Source organism: Schistocerca piceifrons, chromosome 7, assembly GCF_021461385.2.
Source record: "Schistocerca piceifrons isolate TAMUIC-IGC-003096 chromosome 7, iqSchPice1.1, whole genome shotgun sequence".
In the NCBI taxonomy this organism is placed as follows: domain Eukaryota; kingdom Metazoa; phylum Arthropoda; class Insecta; order Orthoptera; family Acrididae; genus Schistocerca; species Schistocerca piceifrons.
In genome coordinates, this window is record NC_060144.1 from 553,780,746 (window position 1) to 553,787,947 (window position 7,202).

The following is a 7,202-nucleotide window of genomic DNA, read 5'->3' on the forward strand; positions in this document are numbered from 1 at the left end:
TTGGTACCAGTGTGTCTTAGGAAGATAGACGGAATCGTCTTAGAAGTCACCAGCTGTCACGATCGCAACGGCTACATTACCGTCACAAGTGGTCTTCGTTCTACAGGTGCACACAAGTATCGCTAACGATATCACGTTAAAAACTATACAAGATTTATAAATCGAGGTTTGGTACTGCCAAATGAAGTGTTTTTCCACAAAAATACGGCGACATTGAATATACAGTGTGATCGCGGGCTGTGTATTAACAGACCGAAAGTGCGGGTGCACTTCGCCAGCAGTGTGAACTCGTAATAAAATCACCGAGTTTAGAAAGAGATTTGGCTAAGGAACATGGTATGATACCAGTATTTGCAACTTCCTCACACCCCCGCTAGATATTTCTGCAGTATTTGTAATGCATTCTATCCCAGTGCCATGTCACAAGTTCTATTATAGAGCGTGGAGAAATATTGTGTCACAAAATTGTAACCCTTGATAGCTGATGCCAGTAGGAACCAAAACTACTAATGTTGTGTATGTCAGCAACGCACCATTTTTAAACTACGGAAACTTGGCGGCATGCGCTCCGATTGGCCGTGGGATTGCTCTGTTGCCGTTCGTCGGTTGATGGGCAGCGCTGTGGTTGTCGATTCACACATACAAACGTCCCTCGCCCCGTCACTGCCCCAACGCGATACGCACACATCTAGGCCTAAACCAGGTCCATCAAACACAAAATCAGTCACATCCCTGTTAGAACCTTCATCTTCGGAAAGGTCAGCAGCTGCAGCATAAAGAACGCCTGCAACAAGACATAAAAAAGGAAACAAAAGGAAGCGTTACTCATCTTCCTCCTCATCTGAGGATGATGGTGCTCCCCTCGTCTCCACTGATGATGAAGACAGTGCGGACGAGGAATGCCTATATTGCAATCACGCTTACAAATCAGACACAAGTGGCGAACAGTGGATCCGTTGCACAAAATGTCTTCGTTGGGCACATGAATTTTGTTCTGGCGATGCCAAGAAGGGAAAAACATTGTATGTAATAATTGTAATAAATGAAGCAACTAATGCACGGCAGACAAATCAATAACGTCTTTATGTTGTGCAAGTGAGGTTTTGTATGTTATCTATGGGAAGTACTTAAAAAATAAAGTATGTTTCTTCTTATATATAAAAAAAATGGTTCAAATGGCTCTGGGCACTATGGGACTTAACATCTGAGGTCATCAGTCACCTAGACTTAGAACTACGGTAAATCAGTAAGTGGCTCGAAACAGCATATCAAGACACTCCGGGATGATGATGGCATTGAAACAGAGGATGACACGCATAAAGCTGAAATACTAAACACCTTTTTCCAAAGCTGTTTCACAAAGGTAGACTGCACTGCAGTTCCTTCTCTAAATCCTCGCACGAACGAAAAAATCGCTGACATCGAAATAAGTGTCCAAGGAATAGAAAAGCAACTGAAATCACTCAACAGAGGAAAGTCCACTGTACTTGACGGGATACCAATTCATTCTACACAGAGTACGTGAAAGAACTTGCCCCCCTTCTAACAGCCGCGTCTCTAGAGGAACGGAAGGTTCCAAATGATTGGAAAAGAGCACAGGTAGGCCCAGTCTTCAAGAAGGGTCGTCGAGCAGATGAGCAAAACCATAGACCTATATCTCTGACGTCGATCTGTTGTAGAACTTTAGAACATGTTTTCTGCTCGCGTATCATGTCGTTTCTGGAAACCCAGAATCGACTCTGTAGGAATCAACATGGATTCCGGAAACAGCGATCGTGTGAGACCCAACTCGCTTCTTCATGAGACCCAGAAAATATTAAATACAGGCTCCCAGGTAGATGCTATTTTCCTTGACTTCCGGAAGGGTTCGTTACAGTTCCGCACTGTCGCCTGATAAACAAAGTAAGAGCCTACGGAATATCAGACCAGCTGTGCGACAGGATTGAAGAGTTTTTAGCAAACAGAACGCAGCATGTTGTTCTCAATGGAGAAACGTCTACAGACGTTAAAGTAACCTCTGGCGTGCCACAGGGTAGTTTTATGTGACCATTGCTTTTCACAATATATATAAATGACCTAGTATATAGTGTCGGAAGTTCCATGCGGCTTTTCGCCCATGATGCTGTAGTATACAGAAGCGTTGCAGCATTAGAAAATTGTAGCGAAATGCAGGAATATCTGCAGAGGATAGGCACTTGCTGCAGGGAGTGGCAACTGACCCTTAACATAGACAAATGTAATGTATTGCGAATACATAGAAAGAAGGATCCTTTATTGTATGATTATATGATAGCAGAACAAACACTGGTAGCAGTTACTTCTGTAAAATATCTGGGGGTATGCGTGCGGAATGATTTGAAGTGGAATGATCATATAAAATTAATTGTTGGTAAGGCGGGTGCCAGGTTGAGATTCATTGGGAGAGACCTTAGAGAATTTAGTCCATCAACAAAGGAGGTGGATTAGAAAACACTCGTTCGACGTATACTTGAGTATTGCTCATCAGTGTGGGATCCGTACCAGATTGGGTTGACGGAGGAGATAGAGAAGATCCAAAGAAGAGCGGAGCGTTTCGTCACTGGGTTATTTGGTAAGCGTGATAGCATTACGGAGATGTTTAGCAAACTCAAGTGGCAGACTCTGCAAGAGAGGCGCTCTGCATCGCGGTGTAGCTTGCTGTCCAGGTTTCGAGAGGGTGCGTTTCTGGATGAGGTATCGAATATATTGCTTCCCCCTACTTATACCTCCCGAGGAGATCACGAAGGCAAAATTAGAGAGATTCGAGCGCGTACGGAGGCTTTCCGGCAGTCGTTCTTCCCGCGAACCATACGCGACTGGAACAGAAAAGGGAGGTAATGACAGTGGCACGTAAAGTGCCCTCCGCCACACACCGTTGGGTGGCTTGCGGAGTATAAATGAAGATGTAGAACCTGTTTTCATTGCTGAAGACCACGGCGTGCCGTTCCACCTTCCAGGCGATCCTCTCGAGGCGTGCACGTCTGTGCTGTGCCGTGAGTGAGGCTAGAGGCTTGCGTGTCTGAGTCCCAGCGCTAAAAACCGGTTCGCAACTGTTCGGCTTGACAGGTCTGCGCTAACAAGCCCTCTTATCTGTGCTGTAGCAGTTCTACTACAGTTAACAATACGATGATGCTGGCGAGCATCTGTGCATGCTACGACGTCCAGCACCTCATCTACACTCACTCCGTCCTCAGGCCACGAGTGGCCTACCGGGATCATCCGACCGCCGAGTCATCCTCAGTGGAGGATGCTGATAGGAGGGGCGCAGGGTCACCACACCGCTCTCCCAGTCGTTATGATGGTATTCTTGACCGAAGCCGCTACTATTCGGTCGAGTATCCCTTCAATTGGCATCACGAGGTTGAGTGCACCCCGAAAAATGGCAACAGCACACGGCGGCCCGGATGGTCACCCATCCAAGTGCCGACCACGCCCGACAGCGCTTAACTTCGTTGATCTCACGGGAACCGGTGTATCCACTGCGGCAAGGCCGTTGCCAGAACCTCATCTACAGGTGTGCGAATGTTCACGCGACCACTGACACCAGCATCTTTTCAAAACTGACGCAGAACATCCAACTTGTGTGGCAGTTCTCCGAAAGGAACTTCCTCCCATTCAGAAGGTGACAATCGGACGGATTTCAAACGCGCTCAGTTGCCTGTAGAAAGCATGAGCACCCCCATTGTGTGGTTGCCTGCTTGCTGCAGACATCTCCACTACACTGAGCCTTCTGGCTGTGAGAATTCCCTATTAATAGCTAGACACAACGGCGCTACGATAGCTATAACACTATGCTATTTGTTGGCGGACGATAAAACTATTATCGGTACATTTACAACCACCCAGGTTGCATACGTCGTTATCGGATGCAAATCGGCTTGGTCTTTCCGGATTTATTGTCCGCCGCTCGTGGTCTCGCGGTAGCGTTCTCGCTTCCCGAGCACGGGGTCCCGGGTTCGATTCCCGGCGGGGTCAGGGATTTTCACCTGCCTCGAGATGACTGGGTGTTTGTGTTGTCCTCATCATTTCATCATCATCCAGGAAAGTGGCGAAATTGGACTGAGCAAAGATTGGATACTTGTACGGGCGCTGATAACCACGCAGTTGAGCGCCCCACAAACCAAACATCATCATCATCATCCGGATTTATTAATTTTTTTCCGGTAATGTGTAATCACATGCCTAATAATAACTACACATCCATGCACACACGCATTCCGTCTATTTACTAGCCATACAGAGGTAGCACTGTTACTACAGCAAAAGATACTGTTCAGTGAGTAAGGGACTATTAATAGACTTTCATAGGTTGTAGTGATATTGGCAGAAAATTAGGTGGAGTAAAATGTAGCGAACTTCCGTGTTAAATAGCACTCCAAAGTAGATACTGCTTATATTTTCTCTCGATATAGGTTATCGAAAGGTATGCTCAAAGAAAAAATCCAGCTGTTTTTCTCATTAACACACTCTACTGTTTCATCATTGTTTAACTTTATATAAAACGCACCACAAAAATAACAAAACTTACAATTGCAGCATCCTTCATAAAAAAGATGGAAACATCTATACGAACTGTCCTACGTCACTAACAAGCTATACTGTAAGGTTTACAACAGAAGTATATTTTGAATTATGTTGTGGACTGGCAAGACAGCCAATCCACTAGGAGGAAGCCGAAAGGCATGCGTTTAAGCTCACGCAGGCTGGCGTGAGGTCTGGAACAGGAGAAGGAATTTATAGTAGCCAAGAAAGTACGTAACTATTGGAATACTTAACTTTAATTCGTAATTGGTGAACATCGCTCTTGACGGTACATGTTTTACAGCATCAATAGTAACTGGTAATGGCGCCTTGCTAGGTCGTAGCAAATGACGTAGCTGAAGGCTATGCTAACTATCGTCTCGGCAAATGAGAGCGTAATTTGTCAGTGAACCATAGCTAGCAAAGTCGGCTGTCTAACTGGGCGAGTGCTAGAAAGTCTCTCTAGACCTGCCGTGTGGCGGCGCTCGGTCTGCAATCACTGATAGTGGCGACACGCGGGTCCGACTTATACTAACGGACCGCGGCCGATTTAAAGGCTGTGGTGTCTGGCGGTGACACCACAAATTACATCAGACATCTTATTTAAAATGTGGTGGATGATAGTACGAAGAATAGTTTATGCATTACTCTATGGAATGTGAGTGTATGCTCTGACGGAAAAAAGATCGCAACACCGGAAAATAATTAATGTATAGTGATGAAATTTCGAGACTACGTTTGTCTAGGTAACATGTTTAACAGATTAACACTGCAAGATCACAGGTTAATTTAAGTATGAGATATGCCATTGTAAATGTGAAATTCTAGTGCCATAATAATCAGTCTAATCGCGAGAATGTTGAATAGAAGTGAACGTGCAGGAATTACGTTGTGCAGGTGCCGGATGTCAATTTGTGGGATAGAGTTCCATGCCTACTGCACTTGTTCAATCAATACAGCGACGGTTAATGCCGTTTCTGGATGGAGCTGGCGTTGTCGAAAGTTGATGATGTCCCCTACGTGCTCGAATGGAGACAGATTTGATGACCAAGTAGGCCAAGGCAACATGTAGAGTGTGTTGGGTTACAACAGCGATATGTGGGCGAGCGTTATCCTGTTGGAAAACACCCCCACAAATGTTGTTCATGACTGGCAGCACAACAGGTCGAATCACTAGACTAATGTACAGATCTGCAGTCAGGGTGCGTTGGGTAACCAAGAGACTGCTGGTGATGTCATACAACATCTCACCCCAGACCACAACTCTAGGTGTAGATCCAAAGTGTCCAGAAACGGTGTTTTGCATGACCTCAACTGGCCTCCTTGCAAAAGACACACGGCCATCACTGGTACTGAGGCAGAACCACCTTGCATCAGAAACCACAACACACCTGCAACCTGTCCGCGGCTCGTGGTCTTGCGGTAGCGTTCTCGCTCCCGCGTTCGGGGTCCCGGGTTCGATTCCCGGTGGGGTCGGGGATTTTCTCTGCCCCGACTGGGTGTTATGTGTCTTTCATCATCATTTCATCTCCATTCACTAGCAAGTCGCCGTAGTGGCGTTAAAAAAATTGTGGAGCGGCGGCCGAACCGCCCCGCAAGGGGTCTCCCGGCCACCAATGACATACGTTCATTATTATTACTCATTACCTACAACCTGCTCCCCAACGGGCTCTCGTTTGTCTCCATAGAAGTCGCAGGTGGCCATGGTTTGGGTCAGTGGAATTCAGGCTACAGTTCGTCTGGCTCGGAGTTGTCCTTGAAATAACCGATTTTTGACAATTTCTTCTGTGACTGGTGCTCAAATTGCTGCTGCAGATGCAGTACGTTGTGCCAGAAGAATACTTCCGATCGTACATTCTGGTGACCACCGCTGCCAGCAGTCACGTAAAGTGGTTACATTCCTGCCAAGGCTTGGTGCAATATCGCAGAGAGAACATCCAGCTCCTCGTAGCTCTATTGAACTACCTCGTTCAAACTCGGTGAGGCGCTGGCTAACATCAGGTCACTATGTCCAATCTCAAAGTAACGCTCACGACCTTTACAGAGTGTATTTAAAGCAAACCTGATTTGCACGCTCACACTGGCGCTGCTGGCGCCGCTCTGCTGCGAGTGGCTTGAAATTGTTAACAGACCCCACCTCTCAGATGTAGAAACACAGATACCAACTTTCGTTTATGTCGCACAACTTCTTGATGATGCAATTTTTTCCGTCAGTGTATTTTAAATGTGGATTGTTGCTTGGAGTTTACTGTGTCATTACAGAGCGAAGCAAAAATTGGATATCCCTAAGAAGCAGCATATTTCCTGTGAAAAATGAGCTGCGGCGTTGTCGAGACACAAAAACACGCCTTTTGGCAGCTTCCCGCGGTGTTTCGTGTTGATAGCCGATGATGTCGGTCTTATGCTCCTCTGATGGTCTGCCCCTTACGAACATAATCTATTAGAGCTGCACCACTTCAGTTCCTACAAGACTCTCATCATCTAGTTTCCCGATGTTGGTCATATCTTCACCTTTTACAGCGCTGGTGAATCCATATGTTTCCAACTGGCTGTTTTGTTCCGTTGACGGGCGACCGTAGCGATGCAAAAATCACCCGTTCACAGTGAGTACGTGATGAAACAAGGCAACCAGATTAGCCTACGACAGCAGCTATATTTTCGTT

The 7,202-nt window shown here is 46.2% G+C and overlaps 1 pseudogene; it reads right to left on the minus strand.

The window, feature by feature from the left end:
• Positions 1-3,398: 3,398 nt before the first annotated feature.
• LOC124709241 lies at positions 3,399-3,516 on the minus strand (annotated as a pseudogene).
• Positions 3,517-7,202: the final 3,686 nt, after the last annotated feature.